Source organism: Aulonocara sp. 'chitande type north' Nkhata Bay, linkage group LG7, assembly GCF_057382095.1.
Source record: "Aulonocara sp. 'chitande type north' Nkhata Bay isolate Kocher_YH1m ecotype deep benthic linkage group LG7, A_spYH_male_GT1.1, whole genome shotgun sequence".
NCBI lineage: Eukaryota > Metazoa > Chordata > Actinopteri > Cichliformes > Cichlidae > Aulonocara > Aulonocara sp. 'chitande type north' Nkhata Bay.
This window is the reverse complement of record NC_141350.1, coordinates 69,416,079-69,431,033: the sequence shown is the minus strand read 5'-3', so window position 1 is coordinate 69,431,033 and position 14,955 is coordinate 69,416,079. Positions and strand designations below refer to the sequence as shown.

At 44.5% G+C, this 14,955-nt stretch overlaps 1 protein-coding gene across 2 annotated transcripts in view; it reads left to right on the top strand.

Moving 5' to 3' along the window:
- LOC147326874 (uncharacterized) overlaps nucleotides 1-14,955 on the top strand; it is a 76,107-nt gene that overhangs the window by 24,581 nt on the left and 36,571 nt on the right. The window contains exon 1 of one of the 2 annotated variants that reach the window (XR_015130519.1): nucleotides 8,987-13,921. The exons of the other annotated variant lie outside the window; for it this stretch is intronic. The gene's annotated coding sequence lies outside the window, so the exon portion shown is untranslated. Of the gene's footprint in view, nucleotides 1-8,986; nucleotides 13,922-14,955 lie in introns of those variants that run through there. 2 annotated transcript variants of the gene reach the window in all.

The following is a 14,955-nucleotide window of genomic DNA, read 5'->3' as shown; positions in this document are numbered from 1 at the left end:
ATTCTTCTAGCTAGCAATAGAGCTAATATTTTATAATCATTATTTAGGAGGCTTGTTGGTCTCCAGTTGTCTATAAAAAGTAGGTCCTTCTTAGGTTTGGGAATTAAAGTAATAAGTCCCTGAGTAAGGCTGGGAGGAAGAGTGCCCCTTTCAATACTTTCATTATAAACCTGCAACAAAAAGGGTGCAAGCTGACAAGAAAATGATTTATAGAATTCAGCCACCAGCCCATCTGTGCCCGGAGATTTGTTGTTTTTAAGAAATTCAATAGATGTCAATATCTCTTTTTCAGTAATTGGACTGTCACAAAAAAGCCTATCAGCACTTTTAATCATTTCAACATTGTTTACAGAGTCAATAAATTGGGTAGCGACCTTTGCGTTATAATTGGATTCATACAACTTTGAGTAGAAATTACAACAAAATTGAGAGATAATTTTTGCATCATCACTGACCGTACCATTTATATTCAATTTATGAATAGTATTGGTTTTAGATCTATGTTTTTCTAAGCGGAAAAAATAAGCAGAATTCTGCTCTCCCTCCTCTATCCACCTTTTTCTTGAACGAACGAAAGCTCCTTCAGCTTTCTGGCGGTAAATCTCATCCAGTTTAGATTGAAAGGACCTAAGATGTAATCTATCCTCCTCCGAGACCTCGTCTGGTGGGAGTTGATATATTGCGGAAATTTGAACAATTAGATTTTCTTCTTCTGCTGCCCTTGACTTAGCTATTTTTGCCCCATACTGTCTCAACATTTTACTTGTCTCAAATTTAAAAATTTCCCAGTTTGTGCTATAGGAATTCTTGCTACACACCTGTTACTCTAATAGAGATTGAAAATGTGACGTCATTCAGGGGTAAAACCGCAAAGAATTCTGGGAACTCGTGGCAAGCGGTACTAGCTCACGCAGGCTTTCAATTGAAATCAGTCACACAGCGATAAAAAGAAACACAAAAATGGCAAGAAGCTGTTGTATTATTAACAGTAATAGCCGGTCGCATGACAGCCACGGGAAGCCGACGGGTAAAGAGATCGGTTGTTATCGGATTACGTCGTTGAAGAGAAATTGTTCGAGCCGTGTTTCCGAAGTAACAAAGAGGCGACTGGATCGCAGCCATTCAAAGACCAAATATAACGTCCCAGAACACTCCAGCTCACAGGTTAGTCTGCTCCAAGCATTTACACAAAGGTCAGTCTGCTGTTGTAGTTAATGCGTCATTTTTCATAACATAATTGGTGATATAGGTTACAAGCAAGTCTGGCGCTGAACAGAAATTGTCGCGCTATGCTCCTTTATTTATTGTGCATAAATAGTGAATTGTCCTGACACAATATTGCGTTTCGCTTCTGTTATTATGGTACATTGACAAAAACATATACTTTTATTCACAGGATAAAACAGGTTTTTTGTATCACTAATTGCCCAGTACGATTACAGCATACAGTATTATTGTCACTGCTACATTTCTGTGATGCTACCAGAAATTATTTCCACTACTAATTAATTACCGTTGAGCTCAAAGGTCCTATTAATAAACGGTTAACGAATGTGTATTTATGAAGATGATTTGTGAGACTGGTAAAATTATGATACGTACGATGGTCTTTCGTTCTACACGGTGCATTTCAAGGTCCTGCACCCATCCGTCGGTAAACTGTACCTGGGCTTGTTGCAGTGACCTGAAGTTACTAAACTTCATGAGTGTATGCACTCACTCCAAGAACCATATAATTATAAATCTGAGCGTGGTGAAAGTTGGGCAGCACGCTGACGTCTTTTGTCCCTCTGTGTGCTCGTAAGGGTCTAACCCTTTCACTCCTTTGATTTTTTCCTCGTATCTTTTCTTTGTCTTTTCGTCGAGTCTGTCTTTGTACGGACCGGCATTGTTCTCCTTCGTTTTGTACATACCTTTTTTAGGGGACAAAGAAAAAGCAAGAAGGTATTGGAACCGGAGAATGAACGTTTTGCGGTGCTGCAAATGCTTGCATTTGATGCAGGTACTTGGATTTTTTTGCAACGAGTTCCCGGCATGCAATGCGCGAAAATCAGACGTGAAAGTTCTACTCTTTTGGCTTTGTGTTTATTGTTTTTATTGTTTTTGTTTGTTTCTTCTTTTTTTTTTTTTTTCCTTTCTTGCTATAATGCTCAACCGAGGATATTACATATTCGGATTAATGATGGAGCCTTGAATGTTACTGTTGTTTCTAAATAAAGTACCCTAACCCACTCAAAGACCGTGAAGGCCGGAAGTGCGAGGCTTGTGAAATGGGCGGTCTAGCCTCCGTCGCGCTGCCCAGGTTGCCTAGCAACCATGATACTAACAGCTGGAAACGTGTCATACAGCTGTGTTTGACAGAGATGAAGGAGAAAATCTTTTGTTCATTTGTTTGTTTCTACATGAGCTTTGATCATTCTCTGTGAGATTAAGCTCAGCTATTGGACGGCGTATATTTTAAAGTAAAGGCTTTAAAACCAAGTTAGTACAAACGTCACTAATGTCACATAACTTTGCTGACATGTGGCCAACAGTAATGTTTAATGTTCTTCGTTATTAAACATTTGCACATAAATAAGTGACATAATATTCAGTACTTAAAGTTCACTCTTCGGCCGCCCCTCATCCGCCGTTTTTTTCGGCAAAATTATCCACACCCACCGCCACGCTATGCATTCTGGGATATGTTGGGCCACGAAGTCTACACCGCCACGTCCTTAAAATTCAGGGAAATGAAGGACGCATTTGAGGGCTGCATTTCGAGCAGCCTTTGAATTGGGACAGCCCTCGTCGCGTCGCTGTGACGTAATCGGCCTTAAAATGCGGCCTTTAAGGCTGCAGAGCCTGGATTGGGAGACAGCCAATGTTTTCTACAGTCATTGGTTGTGACTATGACCCCACAAATAATGCTTCTTTCTGAAACACATAACATGACCAAAATCGAATTCTCGCCCCCCTGGTGGTTATTACAAAAAATACAGGTTCAAGGCACTTCTGCAGTGGCCAGAAGCTGGATCCAGGGTTTATACCAGACCTGGGTACGGCCCACAGGTGCCACCCAGCCTTCAATCGTCCCTGAAAATCACCATTACACGAGTAAACAGGAAGTTTAGCAAAGTGCAACAGAGTGTCTGGTGGACTCTGCCACTCGAAGATGCTGAGAGAAAAAGAAGCATGATTCAGGAGAACAGGACGGACTGAGGCTACTACAGGAAATCTGGTTCTTCAGCTGAAAAACTAAGTGGACAGTTTATTGACTTTGTGCTCTGGAGTTTGAGCCGTGATGACCACCACACAGCCCAGTTACTCATTTTTGTAGTGGGACACTGGGAGTTATGTAGGAGCTGGCAGCAGTGCACTCAGTGAAAGGACTACAACTGTTCATGGAGGTAACTGCACGGAGGTGAAATGGGACAGACTAGGAATGTTTGTTACATAGTTCATTATATAGTGACAAAATGTTGGCTTGTTTCATATTTTCTAACTGTGCATGTAACTGTAACATATACTCTGAGCAGAACTGAGTTCAGTTTATTGGTACTTACCCCCGACTGTGTATATGTACTGTATATATATATATATATATATATATACAGGGAGTGCAGAATTATTAGGCAAGTTGTATTTTTGAGGAATAATGTTATTATTGAACAACAACCATGTTCTCAATGAACCCAAAAAACTCATTAATATCAAAGCTGAATGTTTGTGGAAGTAGTTTTTAGTTTGTTTTTAGTTTTAGCTATTTTAGGGGGATATCTGTGTGTGCAGGTGACTATTACTGTGCATAATTATTAGGCAACTTAACAAAAAACAAATATATACCCATTTCAATGATTTATTTTTACCAGTGACACCAATATAACATCTCCACATTCACAAATATACATTTCTGACATTCAAAAACAAAACAAAAACAAATCAGCGACCAATATAGCCACCTTTCTTTGCAAGGACACTCAAAAGCCTGCCATCCATGGATTCTGTCAGTGTTTTGATCTGTTCACCATCAACATTGCGTGCAGCAGCAACCACAGCCTCCCAGACACTGTTCAGAGAGGTGTACTGTTTTCCCTCCTTGTAAATCTCACATTTGATGATGGACCACAGGTTCTCAATGGGGTTCAGATCAGGTGAACAAGGAGGCCATGTCATTAGTTTTTCTGCTTTTATAGCCTTTCTTGCAGCCACGCTGTGGAGTACTTGGACGCGTGTGATGGAGCATTGTCCTGCATGGAAATCATGTTTTTCTTGAAGGATGCAGACTTCTTCCTGTACCACTGCTTGAAGAAGGTGTCTTCCAGAAACTGGCAGTAGGACTGGGAGTTGAGCTTGACTCCATCCTCAACCCGAAAAGGCCCCACAAGCTCATCTTTGATGATACCAGCCCAAACCAGTACTCCACCTCCACCTTGCTGGCGTCTGAGTGGGACTGGAGCTCTCTGCCCTTTACCAATCCAGCCACGGGCCCATCCATCTGGCCCATCAAGACTCACTCTCATTTCATCAGTCCATAAAACCTTAGAAAAACCAGTCCTGAGATGTTTCTTGGCCCAGTCTTGACGTTTCAGCTTGTGTGTCTTGTTCAGTGGTGGTCGTCTTTCAGCCTTTCTTACCTTGGCCATGTCTCTGAGTATTGCACACCTTGTGCTTTTGGGCACTCCAGTGATGTTGCAGCTCTGAAATATGGCCAAACTGGTGGCAAGTGGCATCTTGGCAGCTGCACGCTTGACTTTTCTCAGTTCATGGGCAGTTATTTTGCGCCTTGGTTTTTCCACACGCTTCTTCCGACCCTGTTGACTATTTTGAATGAAACGCTTGATTGTTCGATGATCACGCTTCAGAAGCTTTGCAATTTTGAGACTGCTGCATCCCTCTGCAAGATATCTCACTATTTTTGACTTTTCTGAGCCTGTCAAGTCCTTCTTTTGACCCATTTTGCCAAAGGAAAGGACGTTGCCTAATAATTATGCACACCTGATATAGGGTGTTGATGTCATTAGACCACACCCCTTCTCATTACAGAGATGCACATCACCTAATATGCTTAATTGGTAGTAGGCTTTCGAGCCTATACAGCTTGGAGTAAGACAACATGCATGAAGAGGATGATGTGGACAAAATACTCATTTGCCTAATAATTCTGCACTCCCTGTATATATGTTTTATATTCATACCATATATGTGATTGATTCTACACAGGTGCCAAACAGGTTTCCTCCGGTTCCTAATTAAAAAATAACAGCTAAACAATTTCTGGCATCTTATAGAATTACAATAGAATATCATTTTATAATATAGACTTATTTTATTCTTAAAAAGAGAAACACTTTGTTTAATGTTATGCTCATTAAACAGAAGAATACATTTTCTTATCAAACTCTGTTTTGGTGAAGAATAGAAAACCTGACATTGTAGAGGAGCCAAGTGCTCCTAGTTTCTCTGAACACGTACAGAATAACCAGATTAATATTAAATGAAAGTTTAAAAAGTAAATTGAAAGCAATAAAAATTGTACAATAAATTTATTGCAACAACAATCATAATATAAATGTATCACAGCAACATAACCCTCACGGGTCTTTAGATCTCCAGCTTCCCAGCATGCACTGCACTAAGGTTAAAACTCAGTTTTCCCCTCGCATGCACACAAAACCTTATGATGTCTTTTTGTTGTTGCGATGAGTCTGAGGGGAGTCTGTGATCAACACTAAGACAAACGGTGATGGAGACAGCGCTGCTCTCCCCACGCTCTCTGATGTGAATACCTGCAGTTAAAGATGAAGACGAACCTGACGGTTAACACGAGCCAAACCCGTCACAGAGGAGAAGCTCTGACACGGAAAAAAGGACGAACCGGAGCTCCTCTGTAACGCACAAAGCTGATTACCTGAATAAGATGCGTAAAACAATGACAGGATAGACGGGAAACCACAGATGTGGAGTCAGTGAACTCGACAGACTGATTTTAGTCGTCACGTACAAATCAGTCAGTAGACTGCTGGAGATACTGCTCAGATATGAACATGAAAAGTTGCAAACACGTAAAGCCACATTGAGCCCAGGTGTAATTAAGCCCCGCCCACACCAAGTCACATGTAACAAAACCTCAATAATCCAGTTTGTCCCTGAGCTGTCGGAAGGATGTTCATCACCGAAGCAGCGCTGCGGTTCGAACATTCGATGCAGCTTCCTCACGCACACCTGGATTTAGGCTGAAGACCCTCCTGAAACGAACACCTCGAGTTTAAGCAGCTTCACACAGAGTGGGATTAAGGAGTCAGGAGCACTTTAAGTAATCAAGCTCAGTTCTGCGTCAGTGGACGGCACTTCATCAGAGTTGTTAATGCGCTTCTATCCGTCTCGCTGGACTGTTTAGGCGCTTTTCATTTCCAGACGGAGTCGCCGAGCCATGGCTGCGGGGCTCGCCGTATAATTATAGGGGAAGCCCCGCCCCCACGGCGTCCTGCCTCCTCCTCATAATAAATCATTGATGGCTGCAGGAGCTGACTGCCCACTACTTGGTTGCATTGCAGTTTTACCCTCATTATGGATCACAAAGACTGAGATAAGTCAGCTTTTATCAGTAATTTGTGCGTTTGAGTTCACGTTTATCCTTTAATGATAAAAAAATGGTCTTTAATAACCTTATTACAATAAACACTCGGTGGTGGATGACATAACAACAGTATATTCACGTTATGTTATTGGTCTGTATTATCACAGAGGGGGGAACTAGCGGTGGCTAACATTAGCCAGGAGAAAGAGCTCAAACCAAGCTGGACGTCCTGATGCAGCCGTAGCGCCTCTGAGGGTTAGCTCATGGTTTTTGACAGACTTGATAAAAGCTTGTTTTCTATATAAAACATATTTAGTATAAAACTTTTATTTTGATCCACTCTGTAGTTTTTCTTTCTTTTTTCTTTCTTTTTTTTAATGGATAATGTTTCAATAGCAAACTTCTTTTCCTGGTTCGTCTGTCATTTTTATTTTCCGTGTATAAATTCATATTTCCTATCTTTTTTATCTCTGCAGCCTTTTCTTTCTTCCTTTCCTTTTTTATGTAACAGTGACTTTAAGCTCTGTGTCTTTAGATGCTCAAACAGTTCTGAGATCATTTCTCTGAGCGGCCTTTGAGACTGGGACTCCTCAGCCTTCACCTCCTCCTCCTCCTCTCCTTTTTTAAGCCGTTGCCCACTCTGCAGGACTTCACTGCTCTGTGGTTTGATTGAGCGGCTTGTAAACGCCACCAATTAGGACGGGCGATTGGCATACAAAGAGGCCGCTCCTGAATAGTGATGAGAAGTGGGAGGCTTTCCTCCCTCCTTGGTCGTTGTCAGGGGATCTGAGGAGGAGAAGGAGGAGAAGGAAAAGCCAGGCAGCCGTGTTTTGACAGCCTGAATAGACGGAGCAGTGGAAGTGGCTGAGGAAGGCTTTTGTTATGCTAACTGCTGGCTAACGGGCCCTTATTCATGTCTCCTCGACACCGAATGACTTGATTTAATTATCTTGTTGCTTCTCGTGGAGGAGAGGGCTTCAGGACGGGAGCAGCGGAGGGTGAGGATGATGAGGGAGGGGGGAAAGGTCACTCTCCAGATTCCTGGGGAATGTTTTTTTGTCTTGACAGGATGACGGCACGAGTGTCTCCAGCCTTTGCAGAGGCACTATGTAATTCTGCGCAGATGTTTCCATGTTTTAATTACATGTAGTTTGAGAATCTGTCATCTCACCTCACTTCATCACATCCAACCCTGATACCACAGGGAAGCTGCTCTGTGCACACGATGCACCCCCACCCCCCCACCCCCATGCACCAAAACTGTTTGAGGCCGGGTGGAAGTAGTTCACACTGTTTCATTATTTTATGTACGGTTATTTTATCCTGATCAATTCAAACCTTGACTGACTGCAGATATAATGACTTTAAACTACATGAAAATACCTGAAACAGCTTCTGCTTGTCCCACAGTCGCTTACTGAGACTCCTCTGTGAGTGTGAGTTGGACCACTAATGAGGAAGATGAAGAGCGTCCTCCTCCTCTCCAGGGATTCACGCTCCTCCTTACCAACAAACCAGCACTCTGTTCCACACAGTGAATGTCCATCATAGGACGTCATCCTGCAGAGCTCAGAGGGCTGTTTTTTCCATTATTACCCATAATCCTTTGTGCCTCTGTGTTTTCAGTGAATGTGGAGCAGTTTTCTCAGAAGAACATGCAGACGTTCATCTCAGATTCTAACCCTCACTGTCAGAGAGGCGTCTGAAGAACTGTCTTCAATGAACAAGAAGTCCTGAAACTGGACACTGTCCAAACAAAGGCCAATACCAGTCTAAAGTGGGTCTAAATACCAGTCTAGAACTAGTCCAATACCAGTCTAGAACTAGTCCAACACCAGTCTAAATACCAGTCTAAAACTTGTCCAACACCAGTCTAGAACTAGTCCAACACCAATCTAAACAAGTCTAAAACTAGTCTAAATACCAGTCTAGAACTAGTCCAATACCAGTCTAGAACTAGTCCAATACCAGTCTAAAACTAGTCCAATACCAGTCTAGAACTAGTCCAATACCAGTCTAAATACCAGTCTAGAACTTGTCCAACACCAGTCTAAACCAGTCTAAAACTAGTCTAAATACCAGTCTAGAACTAGTCCAATACCAGTCTAAAACTAGTCTAAATACCAGTCTAGAACTAGTTCAATACCAGTCTAAAACTAGTCCAATACCAGTCTAGAACTAGTCCAACACCAGTCTAGAACTAGTCCAACACCAGTCTAAACCAGTCTAAAACTAGTCCAATACCAGTCTAGAACTAGTCCAACACCAGTCTAAACCAGTCTAAAACTAGTCTAAATACCAGTCTAGAACTAGTCCAATACCAGTCTAAAACTAGTCCAATACCAGTCTAGAACTAGTCCAATACCAGTCTAAATACCAGTCTAAAACTTGTCCAACACCAGTCTAAAACTAGTCTAAATACCAGTCTAGAACTAGTCCAATACCAGTCTAGAACTAGTCCAATACCAGTCTAAAACTAGTCCAATACCAGTCTTGAACTAGTCCAACACCAGTCTAGAACTAGTCCAACACCAGTCTAAACCAGTCTAAAACTAGTCCAATACCAGTCTAGAACTAGTCCAACACCAGTCTAAACCAGTCTAAAACTAGTCTAAATACCAGTCTAGAACTAGTCCAATACCAGTCTAAAACTAGTCCAATACCAGTCTAGAACTAGTCCAATACCAGTCTAAATACCAGTCTAAAACTTGTCCAACACCAGTCTAAATACCAGTCTAGAACTAGTCCAACACCAGTCTAAACCAGTCTAAAACTAGTCTAAATACCAGTCTAGTACTAGTCCAATACCAGTCTAAAACTAGTCCAATACCAGTCTAAAACTAGTCCAACACCAGTCTAAAACTAGTCCAATACCAGTCTAAATACCAGTCTAGAACTAGTCCAACACCAGTCTAAACCAGTCTAAAACTAGTCTAAATACCAGTCTAGAACTAGTTCAATACCAGTCTAAAACTAGTCCAATACCAGTCTAGAACTAGTCCAACACCAGTCTAGAACTAGTCCAATACCAGTCTAGAACTAGTCCAACACCAGTCTAGAACTAGTCCAACACCAGTCTAAACCAGTCTAAAACTAGTCCAATACCAGTCTAGAACTAGTCCAATACCAGTCTAAAACTAGTCCAATACCAGTCTAGAACTAGTCCAACACCAGTCTAGAACTAGTCCAACACCAGTCTAAACCAGTCTAAAACTAGTCTAAATACCAGTCTTCAACAATTCTTCCCGCAATCATTCGAATACAGTCAGTCTGGAACACCTTTAGTCTTTACCTGAAAACATCAAACAGTGTCAGCTGTATGCTGCACATGTGCTGCAAGACTAAACTTTACGAACGCTTGTGTCGAGACGAAACCCTTACACTCGCCGACAGCTGCAGACATCAGTGTAGCTACGTTTCCAGAGGTTTGACATAATGGATGTAGGCTTGACGGGTTTTTACTCCTCGACTCGGTTTCTATCCTAACAGCAAGCATTATCGGTGGAGTCTGGGGAGTCAACTGTACTTTTATTTTCTCCCGATGACACAAAGAGCGACTGGAGAAGTGAAGAGGACTGCGAGCGACACAATGACTGAAACAGCGAACATGAAAGGGATTTATTCAGGGAAGAAATGAAAGAATAAACGAACGGCGCTCGTTAACACGCCGAGAGGAGACCCCTCCAATCTGCCAAGCTCACCACAGACTGTAAATAAATATGTCAGGTTGAGAGATGAAAGCTGCCTCATCCTCTCAGAGTCCTCTGAAGTGTGTTTTATCGAGCCTTTGAGAGCTGTAACCGTCTTTTTAGGGATTTAATGGATTCGTTAGATATTAGCCTTTAGCGCTCCTTCAGGGAGCATCACTGTCAGTCTGCTGGAGCCTTACATGATGTTCACACAGCAAACACATCACAAATGATCCCAGAGATAATTATGAATGCATGTCCTGTGAACGCAGGCTGCAGGTCCACTCTGCTTCCACTCAGGAAACAAACACCAATCAAAAATCATTCAGCGTCAGGAAAAAATGTGGCTGCATTTTTTTTTTGAAAAGTAAACTAATTTAGGAGAGTTATGTAATATTTGAAAAAAAAAAGTAATATTTTACCGTATTTTCACGACCATAAGGCGCACTTATGTCAGGGTTCCTGGGTCGGTGACCCAGTATTTTCAGTTCACGTTCACTGTTTATCTTCTGCCTGTTCCACTTCCTGTTTTATTGTGTTAGCCTTGGTCCATGTGCATTATGTTCCGTCCTCTTCCCGTTTATCATTAGGTCATTATGTTCAGCTGTGTACTCACCAGGTTCTAATCTCTCATCACTCAGCCTGTGTATTTATGTCCCTCAGTTCAACCAGTCCAATGTCGTGTCATTGATGTTATTGTGATGTTGTCTCTCCGTCTGTATGTTCAGTTAGTCAGTCAGTGCTTCAGTCAGTCGTCCAGCCAGCCATTTTCTCCCTTTGTTCTGTTCATCCACTCCTTATAATAAATCGTCACCTACCTGCGAGTCCTGCGTTTGGGTTCCTTCTTCCTCGCCTCCACCCAACCGCTGACAGAATGACACGACCCGTGCCACGAAGACACGTTTGGAACCCAGCGGACTCGGACCTCTACGAGCGGCAGGAGGTAGCGCTCTCCTTGTGGGCGGAAAAGCTCAAGGAGAGACAGCGGCTCTTCGCGGAGCGAGAGCACGTCTTCGAGGGCACTCGCTTGGCTCTGGGCGGGCCTCGGAGACGCCGCGTTCCCCCACCTGCTGCCTCACCTGTACCGGAGCATTTGCCGTGGAGAGTGGACGTTCCACGCCGCGCTTCGGCCACTCCCTCTCTCGCCACTCCGCTCCTCGCTCCCACACCCGCCGCCTCATCCGCCGGACCTCCACCATCGCCGCGGCACAACGGCTATGCCTCCCACCTCGGCTCAACGGAGGCTACCGCGCCAGAGGCTCTGCTGTTTTCCCCGGCCGCTTCCGCTTCCCAGAGAAAGCGGCGCACACGCCGCCATAGAACGGACTACTTTCAGCCACTCCCGATGGTGAGCTCCAGTGACTGTTTTTCGCACTCACCATCTGATTATTCACTTAAAACGCACAATAAACCCATCTCTCATTCATGGGATGTTTCCCTCCTGGAGGATTCTGTGGACTGGGAAGATTTGTTCTGCTCTGCTCCCCCAAAGACTGTAAATAGTGGTGGCAGAAAAATCAGAACAATCTCCAATAAACCTGCCAGTAACACACACACCGTCACTATTTCCACACCCAGTATTCAGCCATTTCCCACCAGCACAGGGGCCCAGTCTACGCCCACACCAGTGCCAGCTCCCAGGAGGAGGGCAGCTGCGACCCGGTCTACCTCCACACCCGCTTCTGTTTCTCAGGTGGGGGTGACTGGTGTCCAGCCACCTTCCGTGCCCGTCCCAGCGCCCAGGTTGAGGGCAACCAGAACCCAGCTTGACCTCCCTGGAGGCTTGGAGGAGCTAACCGGTCCACCTGCTACTTCACCACTTCATCCACCTCCTGACCCAGCCTTTCACGCCCTCGCACTATCCCTAGTTAGATTAGCTGAACTGTCCCCTGCCCAGGCACCAGCCTTACGAGCCCAAGCCGTAATTTTATCTCCGTCACTAGCTCAATCTGTAGCTCAGCCAGCAGCCACGCCTGCCTCTGTTCCTCCCTTAGCATCTCCACTCCAGTCAGTTCCCTCACCTGCTGTTCAGCTTTCCCTCCAGTCAGTTCCCTCACCTGCTGTCCAGTCCCCTCCTGTCCTCCAGTCACCTCCTGTAGCTCAGTCCCCTCCTGTCCTCCAGTCACCTCCTGTAGCTCAGTCCCCTGTCCAGTCAGTCCAGTCGCCCCCTGTTTCCCAGTCGCCGGTCTACCATCCTGTTCAGTTCCCGGACCTGCAGCCACAGCACCCAGAGCCAGCTGTGAGCCTTCCTGCTTCTCAGCCAGGGGTTTCCGCACCCGCTGGCCCGGCCAAGGGTGAAGTGTGGGCGTTGATCGTATATACCGGGACAATCGCACATACCTGTATAAAAGAACAGGTATGTGCATTATGCAGGACATCGTTGTTTTAACAACCCTGAAAATGGCAAAGAGACACGCTTACGAAGCACAGTTTAAACTGAAGGCCATCAGCTACGCGGAGGAACATGGAAATCGAGCAGCGGCGAGAGAATTTAAGATTAACGAATCGATGGTTCGCAAATGGAGGAAGCTGGAAAACAAGCTCCGGCAGGTCAAGAAAACGCAGCTGAGTTTCCGCGGACATAAGGCGAGGTGGCCCGAGTTAGAGGAAAGACTCGAGCGGTGGATCATCGAGCAAAGAGCGAGCGGGAGAAGCGTTTCGACGGTCACCATTCGGCTAAAAGCAGTTTCACTAGCTGAAGAGATGAACATTGAACATTTCCAAGGAGGTCCGTCTTGGTGCTTTCGTTTTATGAAACGGTGCCATTTTTCCATCCGGACCAGGACTACGGTAGCGCAGCAACTTCCAGCGGATTATAAGGAAAAGCTGGCCATCTTCCGCTCCTACTGCAGCAAACACATTGGCGACAAAAACATCCAGCCCAGCCACATCACAAACATGGACGAGGTCCCGCTCACTTTTGACATCCCGGTGAGTCACACTGTAGAGAAGAAGGGGACCAGCACGGTAGCGATACGCACAACGGGGTTTGAAAAGTCTTCTTTTACTGTTGTGCTTGGCTGCCATGCTAATGGACAGAAACTGCCGCCTATGGTGATTTTAAAGCGAAAGACTTTGCCTAAAGAGAAGTTTCCAGCAGGAATCATCATTAAGGCAAATGAAAAGGGCTGGATGGATGAGGAAACGATGAAAGACTGGCTGAGGGAGGTGTATGTAAGGAGACCAGGTGGTTTTTTCCACGCATCACCATCGCTGTTGATCTGTGACTCTATGCGTGCCCATCTCACAGCCGATGTGAAAAAACAAGTGAAACGAATGAACTGTGAGCTTGCTGTCATTCCGGGAGGCCTGACAAAGGAACTCCAACCGCTGGACATCGGTGTGAACCGCCCGTTCAAAGTAAGGCTGCGAGCGGCCTGGGAGCGATGGATGACCGGTGGAGACCACAGTTTCACTAAGAGTGGAAGGCAGCGCCGGGCGAGTTACGCCACAATTTGCCAATGGATTGTAGATGCTTGGGCTAACATGTCTGCTGGCACTGTTGTTCGAGCTTTCGCAAAAGCCGGCATCGTTTCCGAGGAGCCGCACAGCACGGAAAGTGACTCTGACAGTGAAGACGGTGAACCTGGCATGTTTGATGGAGATTTAGTGCAGCTGTTCAATTCAGACACAGAGGATGAGGACTTCGATGGGTTTGATTGATGATAAAAATGTGAGTACCAAACTTTGTTTTGCTCCTGCTTTATTTTTAAATACGCATACGGTACTTGTATGCGCCCTATGGTCCAGTGCGCCTTATGTGTGTGTTAAATACAGTAATGGCACACATAACTGAGACTGCGCCTTTTAGCACAGTGCGCCTTATGGTCGTGAAAATACGGTAATCTAAAAATAAAAAAACTCTAATATTTCATGACATTCAGAAACATGTAAAAACAAATGTGAAGAAAAAACTGGATACTTTTCCAAGAAAAACCAAAATCTGGCGTGGAGTCACCCGTCGTCCTACAGCATCGCTCAGATTTCACTGATCGGGTTTGTGTTCACACGCCGCCAAACGCTCTGAAGGATGTTTCAGAACAATTAATAATGTTATAAACTTTTAAAATACAGTGGTCCCTCGCTATAACGCGGTTCACCTTTTGTGGCCTAGCCCATTGTCAATCAATCTCGCGCCGTGTCTCCTGTGCAGTACAGAATGCGTTCAGCTTGTCAAGTTTACGTAAATCTTTCATCTCTACAGTGTGACTCTGAAGTGCTGCACTGCATGTTTGTAAGTTTTCTCCCAAGCAAACACAACACTGTCGACGAAACGCTTTGCACCGTCAGAGGCTCCTGCGGTAGGAAGATGCTAACCATCGCACAAACAGTTGGACTTCTGGACATGCTAAAACTTTTTTTGCTGCCTTTGTTTTATAAGAAAAATGCGCGCACGCACACGTCCTCCACCCACACACGCCCATATTTTGCTCCATTGCGGTTTATTTTACACCTCAAACATTTAGTAAACAGTTAAGCAAATACAAGTAAACTGCAGGTAGTAATAAATAAACCACTAACTCTTTTACGCTGCGTACACGGGTGATTTTGAACACGCAGCTGTTTCGTCCACGTAAACGGCGTTTCGAATCACCGAAAACTGAGACTTTTAAAACTCCTTTTTTTGCGTTTCCGTGTGGACGAGGAATGCAGAGTTGGTCACGCAGCGTCAAAGCTATGTGCCTTTTTCACGCCACGCTGTGGCCA